The sequence below is a fragment of the Balaenoptera borealis genome (genome assembly GCF_965194805.1).
Source record: "Balaenoptera borealis genome assembly, chromosome: 2".
NCBI lineage: Eukaryota > Metazoa > Chordata > Mammalia > Artiodactyla > Balaenopteridae > Balaenoptera > Balaenoptera borealis.
Window position 1 is genome coordinate 175,635,300 of NC_138867.1, and position 12,689 is coordinate 175,647,988.

A 12,689-nucleotide genomic window follows, 5' to 3' on the forward strand; every position below is an offset into this window, starting at 1 on the left:
AGAGAGGGGCGTGTAAAACCCCCGGATATGAGACAGAATGAATAGGAAAGAGGAAAGAAGGCAGAGGCGGGCAGCTTCTGAGGCCCAGATGCCCAGGCGGGAGCTGTTTTGGCTGGGATTTGGCTGACGGAGAGGAGAAAAGTCATTCAATTTCACAGAGAGTGAAAATGAGCATGAGATTCCTTGCGCTCTTACCCTGCACTGTCCCTTCCCCTTCGCTTTTTAGCTGAAGTGGCGAGACCCCCGGATGGATGCCCGCAGCCCCCATACCTCTGCTGGGGGGCGGAGAGGCTCTCCCCCACATAGGCATGCCAGGGAGTGGGCCTTGCTGCGGAAGGGGTCTTAAAGAAACAAACAATCAAAACTCTGTAAAATCTCCTTTTCCTTTTGTGTTCCGAGTAGTTCCAGCTCTCCTCTTTGCTTTTCCAATTTCACCCTGCATTTTGGGTTGTGTGGTTCAGTTCTCCTCCTCTTTTCCTTTTTTTTTTTTTTCCCCTACCCTTTCCCTTTTTATAATTTCTTTCCGCTTTTGTTTTCTTACAAATTGAAACAGAGATGGCTGGTTAATTTTTAGCCTCCACTCAGCTACGCCCAATTTACTGCCGCCTTTGAAACCTAAACGGGCGGCACTCTGTGATTAAGCAAGGCAGAAGTGTGTTTACATTATGCCCAACCAACTTGTAATGAGAGGGCTACCAAACCTTTCTCTCTCTCTGTGTTTTTTTTTTTTTTCCTTTCCACCATTCCAGTATTTCCCCCCCTTTTTCCCCCTTCTTTCTCTCTTCATGCGAATGTAAGAGAATGTGGCTTAACTTCAACTCTAGTGAATGTTCTTTCCCGCAAATATGTGTGTGTGTGTGTGTGTGTGTGTGTGTGTGTGTGTATCTTCCTTCCTGTTCATTCACAAAAAAGAAAAGCAACTCACTTTTCTGCTGTGGTTACCCCCTTGCCTGTTTGGGATGTTGGGAGGAGAGGTATGACTTAATCCAGAAAGGAAATTTTGGGGCACTTTCAGCATTGCATCAGCGGTGGGATTAGAATCACTTAGAGTTACTGTGTTGGAGAACTCTGGGGAGGAAAAAGTGGTATTTGAGGCCTCTCTTCGTGCTCATTCTCTCATTCTGAGAGGTGGCTTTGGTAGTTGGTTGGAGGCAGTGGATACCCCCCACCACTCCTGTTGTACCTCCCTCCATGGATCTTTCTAGGCCTGTACCTGGCCCTGTGTGACTATCATGGCCCACTCACGAAGAATGACCAACTGCCGGTCCTCTTCCTCGTTCATCCTTTTTCTTTCTGGAAAAGAGACCAAAGAAAAAATTAAAAGTTACTCCCTGATTCTCTGTTTACTCAGCAAATCAGAGTGGGGAGGATGTGTGCCTGGTGGTATTGGAAGTGGCTTGGGGCAGACTTGGAACCTTGAGCTTGTGTCTGTCAGGTAGCTCCTCTGAGAGGGGATTCTGCACCTTCCGATTTTGGAACTAGGGCCTCTAAGATGAAATTAATACTCATTTTCCTTTTGAGCCGGCTTCCTCCTACCTTGCTCTGTAGCTGGATCCCTGTAGCTGAGCTGTTTCCCTGGCTTCTCTTATTTTAGGCCAAATTTTTGACTGCTGCCAGCATGGGGCTGAGGTAGGATGAAGTATGTGTGATGGAGACCATTTCCTGACCAGCCACCTGGGTCCTGGACTGACCAGGCAGGTGTCAGGAGAAGGGAGGCGCCCCCACTTGCCCCCTAGCCATAATGAGATGATTTGCCCAGGAATATGAGTAAATTCATGCCCCATTGCATGCAGCCATGGCCACCTCTGTCCCAGCTGAGGCCGAGTTCCTTGACAAAAGCTGAGTGGAGCACTGAGGATGTTTTCTTATAATTTGTCTGTAATTCAAGTCCCTGGACTCCAGATAGTTTCAGTGAAGGTAGGATTTTTGTTGCTGAAATTGCTTTAATTCAAGGGTGCCTTACTGAAGGAGTGGGGGTGAGTTGGTGAGGCATGGGCTACCAGTGGGCCTTGGGTAAGTGGCCTCGAGATGACATGGAGTGGGCATGGCTTTCTCTCTAAGCCACTCCAGTTTGCTAGAAAATGTCTTCTCCTGGCTGAGCCCCCAAACAGTGTCAGTCCAATAGCACGACGTTCCTTCTCCATGTCCACGCAAAGACATACTCAGTAGGGTGCCACTTGTTCCTTCCTTCCAGTATAAACTGGGGTTGGGGGCTGGGCTGGCAAGGGCTCAGACAAGAGGTAGGTTGGACTCTAAAAGAAATGCTTTCCTTCCTTTCAAACTGGGCTGAAGAACGTGATCTGGGCTGAACTGGTGGTGCCAGGTTTGATGACAAGCAAAGTTGACATGATGGTAAGCATGGGGGCATGGCTTCCCCTCCAGGCACCATTGTCATCTGTCATCCATGGCCCTTGTGGGCGCTTTTTTTTGTCCCACATGAAGCTTTAGGAGGTGGCATGGTTGAGAGGGACTAAAGGACGTGTGTGTGTGACATCAGGAGCTCCACTCCCAGAATACGCGGTCCTAAAAGGCCACCCAGAGTGTTTTGCACCCTTCATGAGGGTGGCCTTCCTGCTGGGAAGGAATGTCGCTGTGTGTCTCTTCCGTTTAGGAGGGGACGTTGAGGCAGAGCAGGGTCAGAGAGCACTGCCACGGGGAGGAGGTAGTAGATTCCTGCCAATGTCCTTCCATCCAAAGGGGGTGTCCCAGGGCAGTGGCTGGAGACAGAGGGGAGCCTGGGGCCAGGAGGAAGGATGCTTGTGTGAGGAAGGATGGCGGAACTGGTCTGGAAGCACAACTAGACTATCTCCAAAGCTTCTGCAGGGGTCTGGAGGTGAACTGGCATCTTCAGACCCTCCTTAACCTAGGCCTCGGTCCTAGGAAAGAAAAAAAATCTGAAAGTAATAAAATGCTTTACTGAATGGAAATGTCAGCTTCTCCCCATCAGATCCCTCCAACAGGCCCACCGTGGAGGTCCATGAAGTCCAGGTATTCTTTTCTTTATCTCCGCTTTTTCATTACAGGGAAATTTACACATAGAAGGAACCCCCATCACCAGTGCCGACTTATGGCCAGTCTCAATTCATCCACAGCCCCTGCTGCCCACCTTTACACTGGGTTGTTTAGGAGAAAATCCAGGCATCATAGCTTTTCATTTGTAAATATTTCTGTACATGTCTGTAAAGATAAGGACTCTTGAAAAACGTAACCGCAATATCACTATCACACCTAAAACAATTTCTTTAGTATGGTCGGATAGCTGGTCAGTGTTCACATTTCCCTAATTATCTCCTAATTTTGTTTGTCTAGATCAGGATCCCACTCAGGTCCATGCATTGCAGTGGGTTGCTCCATCTTTCAAGTCTTATAATCTCTAGGTGGTCCTCCTCCTCCTGTTTCATCTTGGTTTCTTTCCTGGCAGTTTCTGGGTTGTTGTTGTGCAAGGAACCTGATGGTTTATCCGGTAGGGTTTCCCTGTTTGGACTCTGCAGGCCGTGTGCCCCTGCATTCTTCAGTGTGCCGCTCTGAAAGGAGATTCTGCCTCCCTCCTCACCTCCAGGTCCGGGGACAGGTGGGCCTTACCTGTTGCAGGAAATGGATTAGCACCTGAGGATTTGTCTAAGTGAACTTTTTCAAGTGCAAGGTTGCCCTTCTCAGTATAAGAGCTTCATGGTTTTTGCTGTCTGCTTCAGGACTTGGGGCTTTGCGGTGAGCACTGGTTTTCTGGTCCAAGGGAGGGCTCCACGTCTGCGTCCTTCCTCAGCAGTGGAAGGCATTGCTTCGCCATGTCAGGCCTGCCAAAATGTGGCTGATGCCAGTGATGTCCCCCAAGCCTTTGCTGGATGCCTGGCCCGTCTGGTGGCTCTGGTGTGAGTGCACGGGGGTGGCCACAGGCATACCAGCCACCATCTCCGGAGGCCTAACTCCTCCTGAGGCCCCTGTACCACTTCACCCATGCCTCTTTTTTCTAGGCCCAGAAATGCCACTGGTCTGTGTTTTTGAGGCAGCGCCATCTGGTGCCAGGGCTGTTGAAGACTGCAGGGCCTAGTTACCAGATTCCTAAAATTAGCAAGATATACCAATGTAAGGTTAGATGCCTTTTAGAGCAAACCCAGAAGAGATGTCGCTGTTGTTCGAGAGTCAGCTTTGGTCATTGTAGGAGTCTTCTGTTCACCTAATTCAGAAGTTGGTTAAAGGGATTAAACCAGCTAATACGTAAAGATACTGGCACATAGCAGAAAAGCAGTGGACGGCAGCTGCTGCAATTCCAATTGTTATGATTCCGTGAGCCCAAGGATGTCTCCCTGTCACCTTTACCTGTTGGTACTATTTCTGCCTTAAGGGATGAACTAAGTGAGAGCTAATTTTTCTGTAACATAGCAGCGTTTCAAGTGCTGAAGACAGGGCCCATGGTTCCTTTCCACCCCTCTTCCCAGGAAGCTGTCCGTTCTCCAGGCCAAACGCTGCCAGTCTCTCACGCCTCCCACATTTGATACGGCTCCTTGCGCACTTGCCATTTTGGTCATCACCCTCTGGAGGCCCTCTTAAACTGGAGCGTTCTGTATTGGACAAGGAAAGTCCAAGTTTGATCAGATCCCACGGTAGCTACACGATTTGCTGGGCCTTCCAGCTACATGATTTGCAGGGCCCAGTGCAAAACGAAAATGAGGGGTTCCTAGTTCAAAATGATTAGGAATTACAGCGAGACAACAGTTAGATCATTAAACCAAGCACAGGGTCTGTGTGCCTGCCCAGGTCACATACCCGAGAGGTCTGTCCAGGCTACATTTGCTCTGTTAATGTGACATGGGGTGGTGTAAAAGGGTGATGCGGCTCAGGCTGGCTTCGGAGGGGGCATGACCCAAAAGAGGAGATCAGAAATACTCAGACCCACTCCTTGCGCTGGTCTCGTTCTGGGACTCCCTTGACCATCTGCTCTCATCCCCTTTGTCTGTAGCTTGTCTGTCCAACCAACCAGTCAGGGGTCCCCACTGGCTGTGATGTGCAGGGGGGTCTTGGTGGAGTGCTCACTCTCATGGTTGAGTTGGAAGCTGTAGCTCAAGGAAAAAAAGAACTACCTTTGTCTGAGCTTGAGCTGGCAGAGTTCGGCCCATGAATAAGCTGGAGGGGACCTAGGAGCCCAAGCATGGTGACCAGCTGTGCTCCACTGCCCACCCAGAGGAAACAGGGCCACTCTGTAGCAGGAGAGCTGGGGTCCAGATGTACAGAAGGACTTCCTGAGGATTCAGTTTACTTTTTGGCACTGCCAGAGGATGGTTGAATTTCCTTTATTCATGAAATACGTACGCATTTGGTGAACCTACTGTGAGCAAGGCCCTTCTAAGAATCAGAGACTCCTGCATGTGGCCTGCAGGGTTTGGGTGAAGGCCTCCTGATAACTTCTAGAAGACACCGTCCTATAGATGTGAACGAACAGTGATCTATGCAGGAGGCGAGGGAAGACCCAGCAGAGCTTCATCAGGAGCAGCTCCAGGTGGGCTGTGAAGAAGGAGGCAGGACCCATCTTAGCCACCTTCTAGAGTTGCAGGGACCCAGGGTGCTGAGGAAGGGTAGGCCAGAGGGGTAGAAGGCTGTGCCATGGTCTCTCTCTGTTCTTGCGTCCTGCAGCTGCTGGGCAGAGAGGGTACAGCTAAACATCTCCCTTTCTGCCCTGGGAAGAAGGTGTCTCCCTCCCCACCCCTTTTTCTCTTTGCCCCGTCAGTCCCACCCCCACCCCACCCCCCTGTCTCAGGAGCTGCCACGCTTCAGTTATTTTATCCTTCAGTGTCCGATTCAGAAGTCCTTTCAAAGGCCCCAGCAGTGTCAGCGCAGTGCTCGCACAAAAGGCCTCTTTGATTTCTTGTTTGTTTTCATTTGCCAGCAGAGGGGGAGGGGGCAGGAGAGAAAGAGCTTCTGGGTTTTAAAATTTTTATTTGGGTTGCTTCATTCTCAGAGGAGTTGGCTCCTGGAACTCTTTTCTGAGTTAGGGGCTCAGAGGCAGGAGGCAGCCTTCGGGGGAGAAGGCTGGGATGGGGTGTGGGCACTGCCTCCTGAAGCAAGAGGAGGAGGTTTGGGGGATTAGGATACAGTCATTGATTCACCTTCAGATGTCCTGTGCTAGGCCTGAGGGTAAGAAGGGTCAGGTTGGAGCCCTGCTGCTTGTGTAGAGAAAGGTCTGAAGTGCCTGACACCAAAGGACATTCCCCTGTTAGCCGCATCCCTGGCAACGGCCTCTCACAGCTGTAGGATTTGAGTAGTCCTGAACCTTGACTTTGCCGTTTTCCCTTTATCATCCCAGATTCTGCCGTTTCCCTCTTGCTTGGAGGGGAAGGGGGTGGGGGTCCTTTTTAACATGCACACTCCTTGGAAATTCTTGGCACCTTGAAATACGGGCTGTGGCTCCCCTCTGCGTCAGGGAAGTGGAGGGGTGAGAGGTCTACCCCGCAGCCGGGCGTCCTGCCGGCACTGGTACACAGGCCCCGGAGGAGACCCTGTCCTCCCAGGGCTTGCTCTCTCACCCCGCGCCTCTTGTCTCCCCACGATGGCTGGCTTGTGAGACGCTGCAGCATGGGTGCCGCTCCCAGAGGACCCAGGCCATGGCTCACGGAGGACTCTGAGGGCAGGCCGGTCCTGCCTGAGGAGCAGGGAGCTGAGGCTGAAAGGAGACGGAGGACCACCGGTGCCTGTGGTTTGGGACTAGAGACACGGCGACCAGCGCCTGTGTGGGTGCGAACTTTAAGCACATGTGGGCACGCCCTGATAAACCAGTAAGAAGGGGTGCAGCCTGTTGGTTGTCGCGCCCGTGTGGAGGCCTGACTGCAGGGGCTGGGGAAGAGAGCGCCGGACAGCGAGGCTTGGGCAGGTGGTCACGGGCGTCAGCAACAGGGAAGTGTGCCCACTGGGTGAGGGGGGCTCCGCAGGGCCTGGTTGGCAGACGGAAGGAGGAGGCTGGGGGGCTGAGAGATAGATAAATATAGCTGATGGCATTTCTCATGATAGGTTTTTCTTGGCACTGAGGGCACCGTGGCAAACAGTACGACAAACGCCTGGCCCTGCAGGCCGCCGTCGCCATTTTAAGCATGTTTGAGCAGAAGAGTTGTTGGCATTAGAAAAGGGTCCCAGCAGGTGGAGGGGCTGCAGCAGGGGGGTTTGGCTGGACTGGGCCTTACTGCCCTGGGTACCTGGGTTCCTTACTTTGTCTGTATGGATATCTAATATCTGATTTTCTGGCCCTTTGGGGATTTAAAAAAATATTTTGGGGTTGGCCTTTGTGGGCCTGTCTCCCAAGTGACTTGTCCCCCCACCAGCCACCGTGGCCTGTTGGTGGTGGGGGTGTTCTGGCTCTTCTCACTTTTGATGTCTCAATGATGACACGGCATGCCACTGCCCCAGGGTCAGGGACATTTTTTTTTTTTCATTTTTATTGGATTATAGTTGATTTACAATATTGTGTTAGTTTCAGGTGTACAGCAAAGTGAATCAGCTATACATATACATATATCCACTCTTTTTTAGATTTTTTTCCCATATAGTTCATTACAGAGTATTGAGTAGAGTTCCCTGTGCCTCATTTGTTATAAATTTGGGGGACATCCAATAACTTAAGAGACACTCCTTTGTCCAGGTTCCAAACAATTTTTTGTTCCCGGTCGGTGGAGGAGAGGGCACACCCGTGGTCTCCATCCCTTGCTTTAATTCCATTTTTCCATTGAAGGCCCAATATGGCCGAGGCACTGTGTTTAAGTCCTGTTCGTGTGTTAACCACCCAAATTCTCACATTGATTCTAGTTTTAAACCCACATTCCCGGCTGTGAGCGTGTGCAATAGAGTGACACACACAGGGGTGTTTGTGTGTAGTGAGGAATTGGTGAACCAGACTCGAGGACCTGGGAGGCTTCCTGGAAGATGACCTGCTTGAATTGCACCTTGAAAGACAGTGAGGAATTAGTTCGTTTTTGTCAGCTGGCTGAGCCTTTTCAGCTTGCCTTGAGCTGATTCCCTCCTCACAATGGTTGAGTGATATAGGCAGGGCAGGTATTATTATCCCCACCGTACACAGAAGGGAACCCGGTACAGAGGTGTCAGGGCGCTTGGGTCACACAATCAGTTTCCTGCAGAAGGACCCCAGGTTTCAGGCCACTGAGCACCTTGGCTTCCCTCCATGGGCCTTGCCATTCCTTGAGCTTCATGGGGATTGCTGGCCTTGGGGGAGTCTCAGAGGAGAAAGCGAGCAGGTCCCCGTGGTCTCCGTTGCTCTCTAGGAGCTGAGACAGAGTGGCTGGAGCCTAGCCTGTGACTCAGCTCAAGGGCTCCCCCAGCTGCTGAGCATGTGGGGTGGAAACAGCAGTCGGGAACCTGGCCTGTCCTTGACACTGGTCTCCCTTCCCGCCGGCCAGCCCCCTGCCTCTGACCTGAGGGGCAGCATGCTAGCGTAGACCGGGGAAGCTCGGCTGGATGCCCCCACCCTGCTGTGGCCAGCTCAGCTTCTTGGCACCCCATCCTGGAGCGTGGGGAGGGCAGGCAGAGTGTGCAGGAAGTCCAGGTGTGCGGTCAGGCGGGCTCGGCTGGATCTTGGGATCCCTGATCCGTGCTCTGTCACGCCTTTTTCCTGGGAGTCTGCTTGGAATTGCAGTTTGAAATAAAAATGAATGTAATTATCCTAATTAACCAGATGATCGCTGGAAGTTTTGCAGTAATCTGCTCTTCATTGCCTTTTATGCTCCCGAATTCACGTAGACTCTCATTCTTACCCCTTTCTTAAAGTTTGAAAACTTTGGGGCTGTGTATATAAAAACTCTTCCAATATGCTGAGGGGGGCTGGGTTGTGAGAGAGGCTAGCTTACTGCTGGAGATTTTCCTGTTTCCATGGCTAAGAAGATAGGTACTTGACCTCTTAACCATTGAAATCAGGTCCCATAGAGCAGGGTTTCCCAACCATGGCGCTGTTGACTTTTGGGCCAGATCCTTCTGTGTCATGGAGACCGTCCTGTGCCTTATAGGGTGGTTAGCAACATCTCTGGCCTTGACCCACTAGTTGCAACCCACCCCACCCCTCCGCCCCGTGTGTGACAACCAAAATATTTCCATACATTTCCAAGTGTCCCTGAGAACAGAATTGCCCCAGCTGAGACCCTCTGGCCTGTAAGAAACAGAGCGATTCAGACAGAATGTACCCCAGATTCGCCTCTTGCCTCTCTTCTAGTTTAGGAACTTATTTACGTTTTCTCACATGGCAACAGAACCTCAGAGCCCTGGCTGTTCCCCTGCATGTCCTGTTCCATTTTCCCCTTTCTGGGCGGAAGGACCCTGGGCTGAAACCGTCTGGGGGCTCCTCTCCCCTTGGGAATCACGAGTCCCCCTCTGAGTCTCCCACTGAACATCCCTCTTGATGTCTTGCATTATGGTCTCTCTGTGTGCCAGGGCTGCTGTTCTGGGGACTGGAACAGGGGATTTACTACTCAGCTGACCCAGGCCTATGTGGTGAGCCATTGACCGCATCAGGCCCACCCCAGACCCCAAAGAACAGCAGACATTTGTTTCGGCAGCATGGGAAGCAGAGATCAGAAGTGTCGCCTGAGCCTCAGCACTACTCTTTTTAAAGGATGTTATTTGATTTTCCTTATTACGGTAGTAAAACGCACTCTTTATTAAAAATTCAAACAACAGAGAAATGTAAGAGACAGGCTCCCCAAATCACCCTCCCGCACCAGAGAGAAACTTACTTCCCAGATCCATGTAGGTTCTTCTAGTTTTTTCATCAATTGACTTTTCATCAAACAACTTTTAAATACAGAGATATCTATTTTAAGAGCAGATGATATGTTTGGGCTAATTGAATTGGCTCCATTGAGTGCCATTGTGGTCTTAAATTTTCCTATCCCCTGCCCATTCCACCTGTGTCCCCCATCACCCCAGGTGCAGAGCCCACGTCCCGGTACTCTTTTCCCCTGAGGTGACAGTTTCTCTTTGTCCTTCCTGGGAGCAGGGTGACCAGCAGAGCATGTGCTGCTGTCTGAGCAGCCAGGATCTTGCTCTAGGGCATTCCTGCTGGCAGCGTAACCCCGATGGCAGAAGTCAGGGCGCCACCAAATCTCCAGATTCCTTCTTCCTGTCTTGTCCCTGCCCCTGGCCTAAAGAGAACACTTCTGTCTGCCGTATCTTTAAGCCCGACACAAAGGGCCCTACCAAAGGCGCAGCTACCACGGGGTGATGAGGGAAGGAGGAGCCACTGAGAAGTGGCCTGCTTGACTGTGCTGGCTTGGCCCCAGTCCTTGCCTCTTTCCAGCTCTTTCCTGGAGGGCCAGGGTGCTCCTCTGTGTGCGGCCAACCCTCTGCCAACTGGCCTGGCGTCCTGGAGGCTTTTCTAGACCCTGCAGGCTCCTTCCAGGGGTGACTGCTGCTGCTCTTTTCCTTTCTTGAAATGGAGAGTGTCCCTTAGCCTTCCAGGATTTATCGCTTCATAATTCTTTGTGTCGGGCTTAAAGATAGGCAGACAGAGGTGTTCTCTTCAGGCCGGGGTCAGGGACAAGACAAGAAGGAGGAATCTGGAGAGAGCTTTGCAGCTGGGTCTGATGGTCTAGGGGAGGCTGCAGATGACAGTGGGAGTAGGGTGACACCTGGTGACTCTTCTCGACTGGGTGGAGTGTGCAGAGACATCAGGAGACCCCTGGAGGCAGGCCTACCGAGTGCAGCCCTTGGGGAGTGTGTCCTTATTATGCCTGCCGATTATATCCCCATTAGTGCATAATTATTATGTAATGGGCGTTATTGCATAATGGCAGTTATATAACACGTGGCCCAGAATACGGAGGGGGGGGCATGTAATAAGTATATATCCTTTGGCTATAAATAGTTACCAGCCCTGCACTGAATCTGTGGTCACACCAGAGCCACCTTATAAATACCCAGCGCTGGGCTATAAATTTCTGAGCCGTGATGTAGGCAGGCGCGCGATACCTAGTTAGGGAGTGGTAGGAGGGACCCGCAGCCCCACCCAGCCACATGACGTCATTGTTTCTGTAGTAACGAGATGGCTCCCTGGGGGACCAAATGAAAGGAGGCCTTTAAAGGGAGGAGGCAAATGGATAGAAAGCTTTTGGGGGGGGGTGGTTTGCCAAACCTGGGGCTGACCGGGTGGGGTCCCCTGTGCAGAGGACTCCCAGGTGTTCAACCAGTACCAGGGCAGAAAATGCCATTTCCTTTCATGTCCTCTTTAGAGGGTCTCAGGTCCTGTCCCTGTGTCCAGCAGGTCATGTGAGACTCAGCCGAGTGTCAGGGATAAAAGGGGAGTCAAGTGGTGCCTCCCCATCCTTCCATCGCCCAGGTGATCTCTCCTTGGCTCTGGGGCCACTTGCTGAAGGGGAGTTGAATGTGTGCGCACCAGAGCTCTGCACCCCAGTAATGTCCTCCCCAGGGTGGGGCCATTTCTCCTAGCAGACGTTTTAGGTCAATTTTGGCCTTAGTAATGTAAGAAATATGTGAGCAATTCGGCTCATGGCTCAGAGAGCCTCGTGGAAGTCATGGCTGTGGGAGATGGTGCCCGGGAAGAAAGAGGAGACAAGGATAATATTTTGGTCCCAGAAGAAGCTATAGGGTAGGATGTAATCTTTTTAGGTGTGTGAGCGGTGGTTTCATATAGGGCGGTGAAGAGCTACTGTTCACATCCCTGAGGGTAGAGGAGGAAATGTTTTTTGTTTTTTTGTTTTTTGGCCATGTGGCATGTGGGATCTTAGGTCCCCAACCAGGGATCGAACCTGCACCCCCTGCTTTGTAAACACGGAGTCTTAACCACTGGACTGCCAGGGAAGTCCCGAGAAAATGTGTGGGTTTTTTTTTTTTTTTTTTTTTAATAAATTTATTTATTTATTTTTTGGCTGCGTTGGGTCTTCGTTGCTGCGCATGGGCTTTCTCTAGTTGTGGCACGCGGGGCTACTCTTCGTTATGGTGCGCAGGCTTCTCATTGTGGTGGCTTCTCTTGTTGCAGAGCACGGGCTCTAGGTGCTCGGGCTTCAGTAGTAGTGGCACGCGGGCTCAGTAGTTGTGGCTCACGGGCTCTAGAGCGCAGGCTCAGTAGTTGTGGCACACGGGCTTAGTTGCTCCATGGCATGTGGGATCTTCCCAGACCAGGGCTCGAACCCGTGTCCCCTGCATTGGCAGGCGCATTCTTAACCTCTGCACCACCAGGGAAGTCCCGGAAATGTGTTTTGATGGTAGGTAGAGGGATTAAAGTTAGTTGGGAGGGAGGGAGGGAGGGTGGGTGACCTACTTGTCCCAGTTTGCCCAAGAGTCTCCTAGTTTCAGCACTGAAAGTCCCTCTTCCCAAGAAAGCCCTTTGTCCCCTGACAACCAGGATGGTTGGTCATCCTAGAACAGCAGTTTTCAACCAGGGGCAATTTTACCCCTCAGGGAACATTTGGCAATGTCCATAGACGCTTTTGGTTGTCACAACCAGGGGAGGGTGCTGTTGGCATCTAGTGAGTCAAGGCCAGTGCACAGGACATTCTGTCAAGAAGGAATCACCTGGCCCCTAATGTCACTATAGATCTTCCTCAACCTACAGTGGGGCTACATCCCGATAAACCCGTCATAAATTGAAAATACTGTAAGTCAAAAATGCATTTAATATACTAACCTACATCATAGCTCAGCCTAGGCTACCTTAAACGTCCTCATAACACTTCCATTAGCCT

At 51.3% G+C, this 12,689-nt stretch overlaps 1 protein-coding gene across 6 annotated transcripts in view; it reads left to right on the forward strand.

Moving 5' to 3' along the window:
- NFIX (nuclear factor I X) overlaps positions 1-12,689 on the forward strand; it is a 96,864-nt gene that overhangs the window by 29,162 nt on the left and 55,013 nt on the right. The window lies entirely within an intron of this gene.